Raw genomic sequence first — 19,762 nt, 5'->3', positions numbered from 1 at the left:
ACTCCACACTCACCTCTACACCCTCTGGGAATGCTCCTGTACCCATCTTACCTGATTCCTGATACCTATCCCTATTCTGTTCTACTCTAATCTCTGCCACTGCTTCAATTCATCTCTCTAAAATTCCTTTGCCTAAATACATGTAGTGTATTAAATGAACATAAATTTATTGTTTTTGCTAATATCTTATAAGTGATTGACTCAGCTCATATACTTCAAGATATGTAAAATCTTGCCTTGCTGTATATAGAATGTTAAACTGTTGTTCTTATATGCTGTACTAATACATTGTATATTGTATATTGTCTTTCTGTCTGGAGCTTTTCTCCTCGGCCTCCATTGAAAACGGGCTACCTTGGCCCAATGGACTTTCCCGGTTAACAAACTGAAATAAATAAATAAATAAATAAAACAGCAAAAAAAGTCCCCAAGTGAAGGGAACACGTTTAAAATAAAGGATGCAGATGAATAAAAACCGAACAATTTTATTCCAATACTTGACAGTAATACGGTAAGCACTTTCACAATAATTCAATATTGCTTCATCAAACCAGGAGTAGCAACTAACATAAGTCCTTAAATAACATTGCTAGGCCTCAAAATTCAAAGTAACCACTCAGAAGCCAGCAAACCAAAATTAATTACAATTTAAAGACAAAATTACTAATTTCTATTCAAGGTTGAATGTGCAATGCATTTCAATATCATTTATAGCTTCAAAGCAAATTTCCCTATAGTTCATGTTTGTTTACAAATTCTATAAATGAATAATGATATAAGTAATTAAAATGAAAATAAGAAAATATATAAAAAAGAATATAAATATATATGAAAACACACACATATCAAGTACCTATATAATAACTAAAAATATATCTAATAATTAGATGTGAGTATATATGTGCAACTCAAATAAATATAAATATAGTGTACACATTTACAAACATTATACTATATAACTCGACCATTATTTTTAAAAATCAAATGAACACCAAAAATGAATACATATGCATAATGTCCATAACTTAACACATTGCTACATAACACAACTACATATAAATGCATATAAATACTACAAGCCCTTCTTATACTTATTGACCCTTCTAGACTTCAGAGCAGGTTTTAATGGGACACTGTCATTCAGACCGTGTCCCCTATGAGCACCCAAACATAAGATCCCCTGCAGTTCTAATGTTTCTGTTCTTTTAATAATATCTCCCGTTCTTATATTTTTACCCACTGTTTGCAATACTTGAAATAAGAATGTGTGTTGTAAACCTTCTTTCAAACAATGTTTCGCTAGCGCACTATATTCTAAACCTTTATTAATGCAATATATATGATCCCTGATACGTTCTCTAAGACGTCTATTTGTTTTGCCTATATAGAATTTAAAACAGCAGGTACAGTGTGCACAATATATTACATTCCTTGTATTGCAATCAGCTTGAGTTCTTAGTTCCCAGAGTTTCCTTGTTTCTGGGTGTCTAAAGAATCTAGACTCATCTATATGTTGACACTGTGCACATTTCCCACATTTTCGTGTCCCATTTACATTACATGATAAGTGAGGTGTTGTATTAGTATTTCCATTGAAAAATAACTGTTTTAAATTCATCTTATTCTTATATATGAATTTAGGCTGACGCCCCACTATAGCTGCAGTTTCTGGATCTGTAAGAAGTATAGGCCAGTTCTGTCTAACAATCTGTTGTACATTAGAAATATTCTGAGCATAAGTAAGAATCAATGGTACATTATCAAATATGGATTTCACCTTTCTATTCATAGGCCTATCACTATAATAAGGATGGTCCATCCTCTCATTAGTCACCTCTCTGCGAATTCGAATAAGTTCATCTTTATTATAACCTCTATTTTCAAATTCAATAGCCAATTGTGTCATGCTTGATGTAAAATCATGTTCTTCACATGATAGCCAAGATACTCTGATAGCCTGACCTTTCATTATTCTCTCAAAGGTAGATCTCGGATGCACGCTATTTCTATGTAAGTATGTTGGACAGTAGCATGCCTTTCTATATAATTTAGTGGTTAAGAAATTACCCATTTTTTCTACAGATACATCTAAAAATTCCATTGATTTAATTGAATATTTCATAGTGAATTTCAAAAAAGGGCTGGTATTGTTCAAGTAATGATAGAATTGTATTAGGGCATTTTCATCACCCTCCCAAATAATAAAAAGGTCATCGACAAACCGTTACTAAAACCCTATATATGGGTTCCGCTTGTTTAGTATAAATTGATGTTCCCATTCTGCCATAACCATATTGGCGTAAGCGTTTTCACAGCTGGTTCCCATGGCAACACCAACTGTCTGCCAATAGTATGCATTCTGAAAGATGAAGACATTATACTCTAATACCATCTCCAATAACATGCATAAAAAGTCGACACGTATTGGAGTTAGCTTTCCTGATCTCGTCAGAAATTTCTGTACCATGTTTATTCCTTCATTGTTTGGAATACAAGTAAATAGGGAGGTGACACCGAGGGTCACTAAAAATTCTGCTTTAGGGTTCACATAATATTCTTTGTATAAATCCCTTAAAAACTGTTCAGTATTTTTTAGTATTATGGGACATTCATTAAGATGTTCCTTTAATTCCCCATTTAAATATACTGATACTGGCTCTGTTAACCAACCTGCTCCTGCAACTATGGGGCGTAACGGTGGTCTATATACATTCTTATGAATTTTCAGTAACCCTTTTATCTGAGGTATTAGAGGTTCAGTTACCATAAAAAATTCAAATAAAGATTTATCTATTAAGCCTGATGATAAACATTCCATTAGACCATTCGTTATCCTATTCCTTAAAGACTCAACAATATTGAAATCAACTTTCTTAAAAGTAGTAGTATCAGACAACATTTCAAGCATGGTTACACTGTAATAATCAGAATCTAATATCACAACAGGACCACATAGATGGTTGAATTACAATATTGCTGTTACTACATCATTTATCAAGTGCTTGACATTCGCATACAGTCAAATTACCTTTTTTACTATTATTATTACTAGAGGCAACATCATAAATATAATTCTCACATGCTTTGATAAAAATTCCAATGTTATGGGGAAGCTGAGGCATAAAAATGCTGGGTTTTCTGTAACAAGGACCAATAGAATGTTCTTGCATCTTAAATAAAGATTTCAAAGCCACATTTCTACAGAAGAGGCAAAGTTCTATTAAGAGTTCGTTGACATCAGCCGAGTTGGCAGAGATGAACCCTAACCCTTTATTCAAGAGAGAAATTTCAGCGTCACTCAGTACATACCTGGAAATATTCCAGATCAATTGTCCTTGTAGCCCCACATTTTTTTCAGCGTTCATGGGTTCACAGAGGTTGGAGGTTCCTTGCGCTTGCTGTTCCCATGAGTTGTATCCTGACCCTCTGATTGCCTCTGCTGATTCTTGAGCGGTAATGGTAGATTCTGAAAAACCTGTTGGCTCTGTTGGTTGAAAATCATTCGACGAACAACTGTCCCTCCATTGGTGTTGGAATCAATATTCTGTTCACTATTCAGTGCCTCAGAGTTAGGTTCCATTACATCACCCATGGAAGGTGTGGAATAAACAGAAGATCCCTGCTCAGGTGTATTTATCGCAGTAGTTGAAGAACTCGAGTACTGCACATTGTTCATGTTTTCTGCCCCTGTTATTCTTACAGTAGTGTCATTGGCATTAGTGGTAGATTGAATTGTTAGTGCTGGCTGCTGAGTGGTATGTGATGTGCTATTCATATTCTGACCAGCATTACATAGTGATACCCCTTCTCTAGAATGTGGTCAAGTGAATACATGTTGATTGGAAAAATCATGTAAATCTCTCGCTATTTTTCATTTCTTTTGGGCAAGCAGCCTTTGCTCATATACACCTATTCTATCTATTAAATCATTCACAAACAGTTCAGTACTTTCTTCACCAGCCAGTTCAGCTAGCTCGCATTGCTGGTTAGAGATTTGTTCAATTAAATCTATTTCATGCAGATGAAAAAAAAAATCAACCAGCAGTTGTAAATAAGCTTTGCTAGTATCCAGATTTATCTGTTGCCACATAGCCAACAGTACAGGGTATGTAGTGCCATATGAGGGCATATTTAATACTCGAAGCCCTCTAGGCACTATATTTAGATTTATACAAGCCTCCAGATGGAATATCTGGCATTGCAAACGCTTATGTTTATATATATTATTTTCTATTACACGTTTCAAATTATGTATCGAAATGTCATTGTTACTATGCATAGCTGATACCTGTTGGAACGCTGCTACATCTTCAGTTAATAACGGATTACGTATTTATTTTAAGAAATTAGAGAGACGATGGTCATTTCTTACGTTCTGCATTGGATTCCCTGTAATTACGCCATCTCTATTTATGTTTCCTTCTGCCATATCGCTCATGCAGACAACAACAAACACCCAAAAGTGAAAGCCACATAGTAAAACAGCAAAAAAAGTCCCCAAGCGAAGGAAACACGTTCAAAATAAAGGATGCAGATGAATAAAAACCAAACAGTTTTATTCCAATACTTGACAGTAATACAGTAAGCACTTTCACAATAATTCAATATTGCTTCATCACACCAGGAGTAACAACTAACATAAGTCCTTAAATAACATTGCTAAGCCTCAAAATTCAAAGTAACCACTCAGAAGCCAGCAGACCAAAATTAATTACAATTTAAAGACAAAGTTATTAATTTCTATTCAAGGTTGAATGTGCAATGCATTTCAATACCATTTATAGCTTCAAAGCAAATTTCCCTATAGTTCATGTTTGTTTACAAATTCTATAAATTAATAATGATATAAGTAATTAAAATGAAAATAAGAAAATACATAAAAAAAGAATATAAATATATATGAAAACACACACATATCAAGTACATATATAATAACTAAAAATATATCTAATAATTAGGTGTGAGTATATATGTACAACTCATATAAATATAAATATAAATATAGTGTACACATTTACAAACATTATACTATATAACTCAACCATTATTTAAAAAAAAATCTACTGAACACCAAAAACGAATACATATGCATAATGTGCATAACTTAACACATCGCTACATAGCACAACTACATATAAATGCATATAAATACTACAAGCCCTTCTTATACTTATTGACCCTTCTAGACTTCAGAGCAGGTTTTAATGGGACACTGTCATTCAGACCGTGTCCCCTATGAGCACTCAAACATAAGATCCACTGCAGTTCTAATGTTTCTGTTCTATTAATGATATCTCCCATTCTTATATTTTTACCCACTGTTTGCAATACTTGAAATAAGAATGTGTGTTGTAAACCTTCTTTCAAACAATGTTTCACTAGCGCACTATATTCTAAACCTTTATTAATGCAATATATATGATCCCTGATACGTTCTCTAAGATGTCTATTTGTTTTGCCTGTATAGAATTTAAAACAGCAGGTACAGTGTGCACAATATATTACATTCCTTGTATTGCAATCAGCTTGAGTTCTTAGTTCCCAGAGTTTCCTTGTTTCTGGGTGTCTAAAGAATCTAGACTCATCTATATGTTGACACTGACTTGAAGGTGAAATCCACATTTGATAATGTACCATTGATTCTTACTTATGCTCAGAATATTATAATGTATAACAGATTGTTAGACAGAACTGGCCTATGCTTCTTACAGATCCGGAAACTGCAGCTATAGTGGGGCGTCAGCCTAAATTCATATATAAGAATAAGATGAATTTAAAACAGTTATTTTTCAATGGAAATACTAATACAACACCTCACTTATCATGTAATGTAAATGGGACACGTAAATGTGGGAAATGTGCACAGTGTCAACATATAGATGAGTCTAGATTCTTTAGACACCCAGAAACAAGGAAACTCTGGGAACTAAGAACTCAAGCTGATTGCAATACAAGGAATGTAATATATTGTGCACACTGTACCTGCTGTTTTAAATTCTATACAGGCAAAACAAATAGACGTCTTAGAGAACGTATCAGGGATCATATATATTGCATTAATAAAGGTTTAGAATATAGTGCGCTAGTGAAACATTGTTTGAAAGAAGGTTTACAACACACATTCTTATTTCAAGTATTGCAAACAGTGGGTAAAAATATAAGAACGGGAGATATCATTAATAGAACAGAAACATTAGAACTGCAGTGGATCTTATGTTTGGGTGCTCATAGGGGACACGGTCTGAATGACAGTGTCCCATTAAAATGTGCTCTGAAGTCTAGAAGGGTCAATAAGTATAAGAAGGGCTTGTAGTATTTATATGCATTTATATGTAGTTGTGCTATGTAGCGATGTGTTAAGTTATGCACATTATGCATATGTATTCGTTTTTGGTGTTCAGTTGATTTTTAAAAATAATGGTTGAGTTATATAGTATAATGTTTGTAAATATGTACACTATATTTATATTTATATTTATATGAGTTGTACATATATACTCACATCTAATTATTAGATATATTTTTAGTTATTATATATGTACTTGATATGTGTGTGTTTTCATATATATTTATATTCTTTTTTATATATTTTCTTATTTTCATTTTAATTACTTATATCATTATTCATTTATAGAATTTGTAAACAAATATGAACTATAGGGAAATTTGCTTTGACGCTATAAATGGTATTGAAATGCATTGCACATTCAACCTTAAATAGAAATTAGTAACTTTGTCTTTTAATTGTAATTAATTTTGGTTTTCTGGCTTCTATGTGGTTACTTTGAATTTTGAGGCCTAGCAATGTTATTTAAGGACTTATGTTAGTTGTTACTCCTGGTCTGATGAAGCAATATTGAATTATTGTGAAAGTGCTTACCGTATTACTGTCAAGTATTGGAATAAAATTGTTCGGTTTTTATTCATCTGCATCCTTTATTTTGAATGTGTTTCCTTCTCTTGGGGACTTTTTTTGCTTTTTTACTAAGTGACGTTCACTTCTGGGTGTTTGTTGTTAAATAAATAAATAAATAAATATATAAAATAGGTAAATAACTGGCTGTGCACCTGCAACTCCTCTAGTTAAACTGGTACTGATAGAGTTATATGAATTTGTGCCCTATCTCTCTTCAGCACAAAACTTAATGTACTACTATCACAACTATAACCTGCTGTATCAACTCATCTCCTTTGTCTTCCTTGTGCCTCTTCCCCTCTTTTTCTTTGAGATACTTAACTCTTTATTTTATTTTCCTATGTCCTAAATTTTGAACAAGTCTTTATATTAACAAATATTCCTATGTAAAACCTGGCAATCTATGCATATTAATGATATTGCACTTCATATACCTCCCTGTATTAAAAAAAATATTCATATACAACCCATGTGGCTTTTAGTTTTAATCAAAACTATTTGTAAATAATGTGATGTAACTGATATCAAGAATGTCTGAATAATGGAACTGTTCCCCATGAATGAAACTGACTGTATGTATTGAAACTATGCAGATGATTTCCATGATGTCTGTATAACAAGGCTTTTCGTCTTTGGCCTGTAATGAAAAAGGGCATTGCTGTGTTAGATTTCCCAGTAAACAAATGCCAGCCAATAACTAACTAAATAGGGTAAGGTATGCCTACAGTTTAATTTTGGTTTGCTTGTGAATTAACTTATCTGTCTAGACAAAATTCATTGTTGAGTATGATTATCACCAGACTTATGAGAATTCAGTTTCGCAAAGAGATATCTCACTTTTGGTAGGCTAATTTTCTAGGCCTCAATCCCAGTGGGAAACAAAAGCTATAGAATTACTGCAGGAAAAGAAAATGAAAACGAGGGAGGTATTTAGGCCATCAGCAAGAATATCCAGAAGAAGAAGCAGCGTATATGCAGAGACGAAGAAAAGTGTTATAAATGCAAAAATAGTTGTCAGGAAGATCGAGGTGGGAACATGCATATTTTGTGAAGTTAAGGGATATGATATGAAGAATAAGGAGTTCCTATTGGCTAAAGAAAGAAGGGAGACATTTGTATAAAAGTTTCTTTACAATATGATAGTGAAAATAAAGCTGACCAGAACAAGAATCAACAGGGAAGAGAATATTCTCGCTCCACAACCACATATTGTCAGGCTGCATAGGAAAACTAATGTTACATCAGTTGAGGAAGGCATCAGTAGAAATCATCGATGATAATGCAGTGGAGAGAGAAACAGAATGAGAAACATTTTTTTTGAAAAAAATATATATTGTTACTCTGAATGGAAGCTTGCAGACTAGTAGATTAAACTGGTTTATTATTTGGTGTTATTAGATGAAAAATGTGTAAATCAGTTGAGGCAATGGACGTTAGAGATGTCCAGATTAAGGCACAGTAAGCCAGCAGCAAGTGTGTCATTGTTTGGTTAAATGTAAGAAAAAGAAAAGAATAAACAAACAAAGATGGTGGTCTGGAGGTTTTCAATAATGGATTAGGCAATACCGGGATAGGTAGTCAAATAAGTTATAGGAGACTTGGAGCAAATCCAAGATGGAACACTCTAGACTATGGATGAGGATTTGAAGTAAAGAGAATCTGGCCAATGTGTCTACATGGGAATATGAGTCCAGGAAACAGGGCAGATGACATTGCCCACAATAGATAGAAAGGCGAAGGCAGGAGATGGAGAAGGCACAGTACAAGAAAGCTAGCAGAAAGGCTACTACAATAGTGAAGGCAATAAAGGCTAGTGGTGAAAGTTAGCACATAGAAGGGGTCAAGAATGAAAGCAAGGAATTCTTAGGCTCAAAACCGGAAGAAGAAACTGGGCACAGAACTGGCAAAGCTGAATAAAGATGGGAGGAAGATCACAGAAGAGTTGATAAAAGCAGATGTACTGAATAAATACTTTGCTTCAGTCTGCTCAAAGAAAAGCAAGAACAAAGAGTGGGTGCCATGTGGGCAGTGAAGCAGCACAGAACCAAAACAAAGGACTGATTCCAGAATACGGAGGATGGGGATTAAGAGGAAATTGGGTGCCTTTATGGAGATGAAAGCACAGGGTCCAGACTGTCTGTCTTTTAGATTCCTCAATAGTCTTGTAAATGCGTCAGCAGACCCCACTTGCAAATGCGTCAGCAGTCCCCACTACCACCATAAGAAAATATTAATTAATGACAGAATTATAATTTGACAATAGGAATGCCCAATTTTAATGCCTTTCATCTGAAATGACTTTCTGTGCACTTTAAAGTTTTCCTACCTGGCTCTGTTTTCCGTATCACTGCTCAGTGCAAAACAGTTGCAAATTTTCCCCTCTCTGTATATTCTTTCCCATTCTGACCTCAACCTCATTCCATCCGACCCAGAAATCTTGGTGAATATGTTTACTAGAGGATGACAAAAGTGGTGTTTATCAACAAGGAGCTGGGATGCAATGGACCTTGCTCACTGCAGGCAAACTACATTGCTAAATACTAATCTTGTGATTATGGATAAGGCTTAAACAAAGAAACTAATGGAAATTTTACCAAATGTGAAGTAAGAGAATTTTTTTAATTTACATTAATTAAATATAAGGAAGGCATTTTAAATAGGAAGCCAAATAATAATTCCAAGCAAAATGTATTAGTTTTTCGCATCCCAAATTAACTCACATATGATATCTATTAGCCATCTTCATCTCATGCAAGGAACCTAACCATTAGATTCATGCTGCTAAAATACATTCTTGCAATACTAATTATGCAATCATTATTCACAATCTAACAAGATAACAATTATGGCAGCATATACTTAGAGTGCAGGTTGCAATAATGCAAAATATTCAGTGGCGGCTAGTGACTTCAAATTAAAGGGGGCTGCAGGAGACAGCTGAATGGGTGGGGCCAATGGGAAGGGGTGTGGCCAACTAGAAAGGAGTGGAGTTATGTTCAAAACCACAACAACTGGAACTTTAATTAAATACACTGCCCTGGGTGCCAAACCGTCATTACGAGAGTCCAATCAAGACATAATGAAGTGTAGAAGAAAAAATATTTCAATGCATTGGCTATATGACAGCTTACTTAATATCTAGATGGAAACACAAAGGTTGTGAGGCATGAAAAAATAAATTACTTTTTAAATGCATTACTGGAATGCCAGTCAAAATCAAGTATAAAAAAACAAACAAGCAGCACCAAACTCAAACCACTTCTCCTTGCACTGCAGTTCGAATTATAATTTATATTCAGCTTTATAAAATTACCAAATAACATGTTGAAAGTAGCAATCTCTGTGATACTCCCACTTGTAAAAATGTTTCCAATACAAAAAAGACCTGCTGCCTGACAACTATCTACTTGTTTCATGGGGAAGACATGATCAAAGTAAAAAATGAACAGCAAACAAGAAACAAGTGCAAGATAAATTGCCTAAAGGATTACTGCACAAGTTATGGACCACAAATGATAGATTGACATTCTGTTTAGTTTATGGGTAAAGCCTGAAAAGATGACTGCAAGTCTCCAACAAATGTAATGAGCTTCTGAAAATCCTGTAATCCTGTCCTTTATTACAAATACTGTCATATGCATTTCAATACCTAAGGCTTATACGTTATCTAGTTATGTAAATATTCTCTGCATGGCAACAACAAAAAAGGCTTTCAATGTTGGTAATTCTTTAACAGTATGCTTATTAAAACTTACTTGCATCTTACAATCTCTGACAAGCTTACCTGATGGTCATAAGCATTGCTACTTAAACACAGAGCAACAGGACACTGCAACAGCATGCATTTTCTGAATAATAAGAAGCATAAATCAACAGTCATATTACAACATAAATCATAAATCAAAATCAAAACTTATAGCAAGCACTTATAAACCCTAGCACTAGACCCTCCTATACTGTACAGAAGGATAAGGCTTTCTATTCAACCTTACCAGCCATTCAGTAAAACAGTTCATTGTACCTATCCAGGCATGTCCAAAGAGCAGTTTCAGGTGTACTCTCCAGTCCAACCAGTGAATCTGGGCATTTTGAGGCAATGTTTCAACTGCCTCATGTACACAGACAACCCTCTCCTCCTACCACCAAACACTAATACATGTGAGAGATGCAATTATACAGCCAAACTGGAGGCTAAGCTCTCTCAACCCAAGGCTGTATCAGACAGTCAAGAGGAGAAGGGAAATACTTGCATCACACCACCAGTCTCAGATAGACCCATTGAACCAGCACTGGCAAAAAACACACATAAATACACAAAAACATACATGGAGGCTCTAAATAAAAATCTGCAAAAGCAACAGAGACCTCCGAAGCAGACATCCAAGCAACCTCCACCCCCAACACAAATGAAACACATACTTCACAAAATCAGTGTGCCATGCAATCACAGCCCTTAAGGCAAAATAACATACCCAACATACTTGCAATAGGTGACTCTATAGTCAGGTGCACTGACGTCCCACTCACTAGGCTGAATAAGGAGAAGGTTACTGTTAGCTGCCTGTCGGGTGCCAGGATCCGCCACATAACACAAGCACTCAGGCCACTCCAGAACAAGTACAAATACAACTCTGTCATTGTCCATGTTGGTGTGAATGACCTGAGCTGTACCTCCCTGGACTACATGAAAAGAGACATGGAATTGTAACCCAGGCCGGTATGACCCTCACCCTGAGTAGCATCCTGCCCTCACCAAGAATGATACCACAGTATAAAGAAAAAAATTATCAATTTCAACAATTGGCAAGTTCCTGGTTTCATTCAAAGGGGATCCAGTGTCTGTTCACCTGGGATGACATGCTTGACAAGCCACACTGCTTCGCTAGAGATGGCTTGCACCTGTCATCCTTAGGCTTTCGAATATTGGCCAAGACACTTGCCATCACCATAGTGCCTTTTTTAGGCAAGGCTCAAAAGAAAACCCACCACCATAAATAGCACAAGTAACAAAAAACTGAGGGTAATGCTACTCAATGCCAGATGTCTAAACCTCAAAATGCATGCACTCGAGGAACTCCTCAGTATGGAGAAAATCGATATATGTGCAGTAACAGAAACCTGGTTTAAGGCTCCTGAGAACACCCCAGCACTACCAGGCTACAATTCATACCATACATTTCGGCCACAGAATCTGGACCGAAATACAAAAGGTGGGGGCGTATCCATATTCATCCAAACACGAATGAGATGAAAACTCACTTTTATTAAAAAGTAACAAAGCTTTCGGGAAAAAAGACCCTTCCTCAGTGTTGTATGATACATTTATGAATACAATTAACAATTCTTATTGTAAAAACTAGAAACCACATGACACAGCCAACCTATAACAAAGCACAATGAAACAAATTAGGGGACAATTAAAACCATTAAAGTTGTACTGCCCCTAAAAGGAAACATAATTGTTCTAAGAATATAAAAAACTTTTAGAGCTTTACATAAAAGAGATTCAACAAACTTTTATAGAGCTTTAATGAAAACATCATAAAATATACGTTGAAAAAATAATAATAAACATTTTTAAAAAATTTTAACATTAATGATATTGTTTTTGTCTAAACTCTAAAAGTGGTTTGATAGTGACGGTAGTATTTAGACCAGGCATCTTATCTGCATTTAATCTAACTATCCATTTAAACTCAGCAACTTCTAACTTATCAGTTATATCACCAAGTCTTATGCTTTTAACTACTACTTTTAAAACTTTGAATTTGAAATGATGCTTTTCATTATTATCCTTTCTATGTTGTGTCAGGGCATTAGTCAAAATATGACGCCTCATTTCTGATTTATGCTCAATAATTCTTTCCTTTAAAGATCGAGAACACTTCCCAACATAAAAACTTGGACATTCTGTACATGTAGCCAAATATATCACATTAGTAGTTCTACATGTAGCATGACAATCTATTGTATATTCTATCCCATTTATCGGGTGTACAAATGATTTCTTATTACATATGTCAACACAACAGCTACAATTATAGCATGGTACAGTTCCAAGCTTATTCCCAATAATTGATGTATAATTCATTTCAAAGTCCTTATAACACAACCTCCTTTTCAAGTTGTGCATGTTTCTATATGCAAACTTAGGAATGACATCCAATATTTTACTTAATTGTGGTTCGGCCATAAGTATACGCCAGTTTCTATGAATTATTTGTTTCACATATTTAGACAAATTATTATAAGTCATAACATATCTTATTTAATTTTTTGACTTATTTTCCTCATTCACTTGATAAACCTTTTCACCAAAAAATGGGCATGCATAATCATTTCTATTATTTAATATACGATCCCTAATTTCATTAACCTTGATCTCATTATAACCTCTATTAAGAAACTCTGCACACATTAGGTCCATTTGCTGTTCACAATTATATAGGTCAGTATTCAATCTACTCACACACAATAGCTGACTTTTAACTATACCTTGAAAAACATGATTTGCATGCATGCTATTTGCGTGGGTGTATCTATTAACTTAAACCTTCTTCTGAAACACAGTAGTTCCTAACGTATTATCACCCCTTTTAAATATTTCGACATCCAAGAAAGAAATCTTAATATCTGAAGAACATACAGTAAATGTTAGAAAATTCGTAGTATTATTCAAATGAGCAACAAAATCCAACAAAACCTCAGGTGTCCCTTTCCATATGAGAAAACAATCATCAACGAAACGATGATAAAATAGAATGTTGCTTCTATACAAGTTCTTTTCACTATATACATGAGATTTTTCCCATTGACTCAACACTAAATTCGCATATGTGTTGGCCATGGGAGTACCCATGGCTACGCCTGACAATTGTAGAAAATATTGCTTATTAAACATAAAAACATTTTTTTCTAATATTATTTCCAAAATACTGCATAGAACTTCTATATATCTACCTGCGGTATTGGTGTTTTCATGTAAAAAGCTACGTATAGCATCAATCCCATAATCATTGGGTATTTTAGTGACTAAAGATGCTATATCCATAGTTACCATCAGATAGCCAAGTTCACTAGTTTTTATATTCCACTGAAACAATTTCTTTAAAAAATCTCCTGTATCTTTAATATAACTATGACATAAATTTAAATATTTACTTAGCCTTTCCTGAATATAAATTGATAGTGGTTCTGTTGACCAACCTCGACCAGATACAATAGGTCTCATTGGTGGTTTAACGAAAGATTTATGTAGTTTGGGAATGCCATAAATCACAGGGATAAGTGGGGTTGAAACAGTAAAGAAATTAAATAAATCCAAATTAATATCACCTTGCGTCTGTAAATCATATATAAACATATTTACATCATAAATAATTCTCTTAACATCTGATAAAGTAATCTCTCTTAAAGTTTCCCTGTCATCCAGAAGAACATGCATTAATTCAACATAAACATTTCTATCAAATATTACAGTGGCGCCCCCTTTATCTGCTTGCTTAATTATAATATCTTTATTATTAAGCAATAACTTATAAGCTTTATTTTCATTATATGTTAAATTATAAAAACAAATTTTTAATTTTCGTTTAGCTACATTCACATATAATTGTCTTAAATCATCTTCACATAGTATATCGAAAGCATTCAAGACAGGCAGATTATTAGGGATAAAAACGCTACTTTTTTTCAGTTTATCATAAGTACCAAAACTTGTGTCTTTAAATAGTACTTTCAAGCTAAGACAGCGTATAAACATTTTTAAATCAGTCAGGGCTTCAACAATTGTGTCATTGCCACTTACGATAAATTGCAGTCCTTTTTCCAAAAGTTTTAACATATCGGCGGTCATAGTATAAGATGAAAGATTAACTACTGACGATTTCAATTTATCATTTACTTCCGTACCTGTTTGGGGTTCGGTAATGGACTGCTGTTCTTCCTTTTGTTGACATTGAATTTGAAGCGTTGTTGCGAACGGCCCCTCGACTGAGGCCGAGTTCTTACTTCCACCTTCTCGGGTAAATTGGGCACCAACGGCTGTGCAAAATGTAAAAAAGCATCTGTCCATTCGGCTCGTACTACAGTTACATTAGAAGTACCTTGCGTCTCCACTACACCACCATTAACTAAATCCTTGGTTTTAAATATGGGCGTGGTTTTTATTGCTTGTTCCTGGATGGATGACGTATTCTCACCAACCGGAGCTCGTAGCATTGATTCATTTTCCTTATCTATAATATCATTGGTCATTTGCTGTTGTGAGACATGCCTTTGATGCGTATCAGGGATGGATTGAATTCTGAAGTCATCTAACACATCCAGCTTATTTGTTTTAGTATTCTGTTGAGAGAATTTTACATTATTAAAGTCAGATTTCGGCCAAGAGAATATATGACCGAGCCTAAAATCATTAATGTCTCGTAATAATTTATGTTGCTTGGCATTTTGTAATTTATTGTCAAGCAAGTTAACCCTATTAATCATCAGCTGATAAGCACTAGATATATGTATAAAGTCACTCGAACTTAACAAATCATTCTCTAACTTCAGAATTTCATCTGATAGTTCTTTTTCTATAGGTTTAAAGAAATCATTCATAAGTTGCATATATTCTTTACTTAAGTTCAAATTCAGTTGTTGCCAAGTCTTCAGCAGTTCAGGATAAGCATTGGCATATGCTGGCATTTTCAATATACGCAGACCTCTAGGGACTATATTGAACTCAAGATACGCCAAAAAACTCAGTCTCTGCCACTGGTATTTCTTAAAGGTCTGCACCTTTTTTTCCAATAAAATCAATAAATTACTTAGTTGTTCATTCTTCTCAGGAGAAGTTTCCACATTTAATGTCTTATTACCCATCACATGAGAAATTAATGGGTTATCAGTTGGTAGTATAAAATCTTTCAAAGATTTTTTAACATTCTTTTCATTACCCATATTCTGCGTTTGTTGTTGTTTTTGATTAGTTGTTTGCAGCGGCTGTGTCATCTTGTGGAAAGTCCTTAAACAAAGCTGAGCAACCTTGGTCAAGCGAAAATGACCACTAATAGATACTCCCATGGCCAACACATATGCGAATTTAGTGCTGAGTCAATGGGAAAAATCTCATGTATATAGTGAAAAGAACTTGTATAGAAACAACATTCTATTTTATCATAATTTCGTTGATGATTGTTTTCTCATATGGAAAGGGACACCTGAGGTTTTGTTGGATTTTGTTGCTTATTTGAATAATACTACGAATTTTCTAACATTTACTGCATGTTCTTCAGATATTAAGATTTCTTTTTTGGATGACGAAATATTTAAAAGGGGTGATAATACGTTAGGAACTACTGTGTTTCAGAAGAAGGTTCAAGTTAATAGATACACCCACGCAAATAGCATGCATGCAAATCATGTTTTTCAAGGTATAGTTAAAAGTCAGCTATTGCGTGTGAGTCGATTGAATACTGACCTATATAATTGTGAACAGCAAATGAACCTAATGTGTGCAGAGTTTCTTAATAGAGGTTATAATGAGATCCAGGTTAATGAAATTAGGGATCGTATATTAAATAATAGAAATGATTATGCATGCCCATTTTTTGGTGAAAAGGTTTATCAAGTGAATGAGGAAAATAAGTAAAAAAATGAAATAAGATATGTTATGACTTATAATAATTTGTCTAAATATGTGAAACAAATAATTCATAGAAACTGGCGTATACTTATGGCCGAACCACAATTAAGTAAAATATTGGATGTCATTCCTAAGTTTGCATATAGGAACATGCAAAATTTGAAAAGGAGGTTGTGTTATAAGGACTTTGAAATGAATTATACATCAATTATTGGGAATAAGCTTGGAATTGTACCATGCTATAATTGTAGCTGTTGTGTTGACATATGTAATAAGAAATCATTTGTACACCCGATAAATGGGATAAAATATACGATAGATTGTCATGCTACATGTAGAACTACTAATGTGATATATTTGGCTACATGTACAGAATGTCCAAGTTTCTATGTTGGGAAGTGTTCTCGATCTTTAAAGGAAAGAATTATTGAGCATAAATCAGAAATGAGGCGTCATATTTTGACTAATGCCCTGACACAACATAGAAAGGATAATAATGAAAAGCATAATTTCAAATTCAAAGTTTTAAAAGTAGTAGTTAAAAGCATAAGACTTGGTGATATAACTAATAAGTTAGATGTTGCTGAGTTTAAATGGATAGTTAGATTAAATGCTGATAAGATGCCTGGTCTAAATACTACCGTCACTAACAAACCACTTTTAGAGTTTAGATAAAAACAATATCATTAATGCTAAAATTTTTTATAAATGTTTATTATTATTTTTTCAACGTATGTTTTATGATGTTTTCATCAAAGCTCTATAAAAGTTTGTTGAATCTCTTTTATGTAAAGCTCTAAAAGTTTTTTATATTCTTAGAAAAATGATGTTTCCTTTTAGGGGCAGTACAACTTTAATGGTTTTAATTGTCCCCTAATTTGTTTCATTGTGCTTTGTTATAGGTTGGCTGTGTCATGTGGTTTCTAGTTTTTACTATAAGAATTGTTAATTTCATTCATAAATGTATCATACAACACTGAGGAAGGGTCTTTTTTCCCGAAAGCTTTGTTACTTTTTAATAAAAGTGAGTTTTCATCTCATTTGTGTTTGGATAGATTGGTTTTCTGCTCTGAATAGAGAGGATTTAAACCATGGTTACAGCTGTATATCTACTATTGGCGTATCCATATTCATCAAGGGTACCCACACCTCCAGGCTAGTGGCACAGCACGATGATTCAGAGATCATCCACGTGCAACTAACAATGGGCAAAACTGCAATTCAAATTGTAGCTTGCTACAGATCACCCACTATGTCCCAGGACCCCCATTCTGCATTTCTGGAAACACTGGGAAACATAAAGGTCCTACCAACCACCTTAATATTGGGTGATGTCAATTACCCAAACATTAAATGGGAGAACTACTCAAGTACTAACTCCCTTGCCCAACATTTCCTAGAATTTTTAAACTCAAATGCCCTGAATCAACTGGTCAACACTCCCACCAGAGGTGACAGCATATTGGACCAGGTCATCACCAACATGGGCGACTGGTGCTCCACACTGGAGGTCACCCCCTCGCTGATTAGATCTGACCATAAACAAATCACTTTGGATATCCACATTCTGCCCCCAACCCTGGACAAGGAAACCACCATGAAAAACTTTTCAAAAGCAAACTGCACATTACTTATGTCTGAGGTGGAACATTTCAAAGCCCTCATGCTAAAGGATAACATTGTCCAAGCTGCAAAATCCTTTACTAATGCATTCTATGGGCACCTACAAGAATGCATGGATCGTGCTATCCCAAGCAAAACCAAGACTCACTCCTCCAAGAAAAGGAAACCAGTCTGGTGGACTCCTGCTATAAACAAGCTATACAACAGAAGGAGGAAATTAGTACAGAAAAGAGTAAAATTCCAAGAAGGGAAGACATCCCTGATCAGTATCAGCAAGAAACTACAATTCCTCATAAAATCATCCAAGGTGAGTTTCGAAAGAAAAATTGCCAAGGACTTCAAAGACAACCACAAGGCATTCTTTAACTATGTCAAGAATCTAAGTGGCAATGCTCCGATCTGGTCAGAGTTAGTGCAGAATGATACAAAATACACTGAACCGACTGATATTGCCAACATCCTGGCAGACAGGTTCAGTACAAAGTTCACCTCCCTCTCACCCCCAAAAGTGCCCATAACCATACGAGAAGAATGTAGAGTCCCTGAAATCACAGACACTCAGGTTAAAACAGCCCTCTCCAAAGCCAAAAACACAGCATCAATAGGACCGGACGGTGTCTCAGGCTGCATGCTACACAAGCTCAAAGATGAACTAACCCCTCACCTAAACACACTGCTGAAACTCAGCTTCTCCACAGGTTACGTACCCATAGAGAAGTGCACAGCAACGGTTATTCTGCTCCACAAAGGTAGAGCCACAACAGACCCCCGGGAACTATCGCCCTATAAGCCTGACTAGCTTGGTCTGCAAGGCTATGGAGCACATCATCATGGAACTCATTAACAGAGACTCTGGGAACCTCCAAATACTGGACCCTACCCAGTTCGGATTTGTTAAGGGCAGATCATGCCTCCTAAACCTGGTGGACTTCTTTGAGATGAGGGAAAGGTGTTACACACAGCCTACCTAAACCTGGCAAAGGCCTTTGACACCATTCCCCATTCTGGTATTATAGACAAGCTCACCAGCCTGAACATAAACCCTTACATCACAAGGTGGGTTGCCAACTGGCTCACGGACAGAACCCACATGGTGAGAGTTGCGGGAGCTAGGTCTGACTCTAAACCAGTTACAAGTGGCATTCCCCAGGGCTCAGTCCTAGGACCCGTCCTGTTCGGCATAAACTTCTCAGAGGTACAGGCAAGCACAGGAGGACTATGGCTGACCAAGCTCGCAGACGACTGCAAACTAGGGGCTATAATTGTCTCTCTGGCTGACACAGACATCCTCCAAAAGGGTCTCACTGAGACGGATACCTGGTGTCAAAATCATGGCCTCAAGTTAAGTGCCAAAAAGTGCATAGTCATCCCCTTTGGAAAAAACAAAGTACCCACAAGCTACCACATAGGTGGTAGTCCCCTAAATACGGAAGACATAATAAGGGATCTGGGAACCCATGGAGATAGTAAACTCTCCTTTGATAATCACATTGCCAAAGTGGTTAGAAAATCCTTCTACGTGACCCACCTTATCACAAAAGGGTTTGCATCCAGATCAAAAGAGGTCATTGTGCCCCTCTACTCATCGCTCA

The sequence above is a fragment of the Protopterus annectens genome, chromosome 1.part1, assembly GCF_019279795.1.
Source record: "Protopterus annectens isolate FY-2018-M chromosome 1.part1, PAN1.0, whole genome shotgun sequence".
NCBI lineage: Eukaryota > Metazoa > Chordata > Ceratodontiformes > Protopteridae > Protopterus > Protopterus annectens.
The sequence above is the reverse complement of the archived record's forward strand: the minus strand, read 5'-3'. Positions refer to the sequence as shown.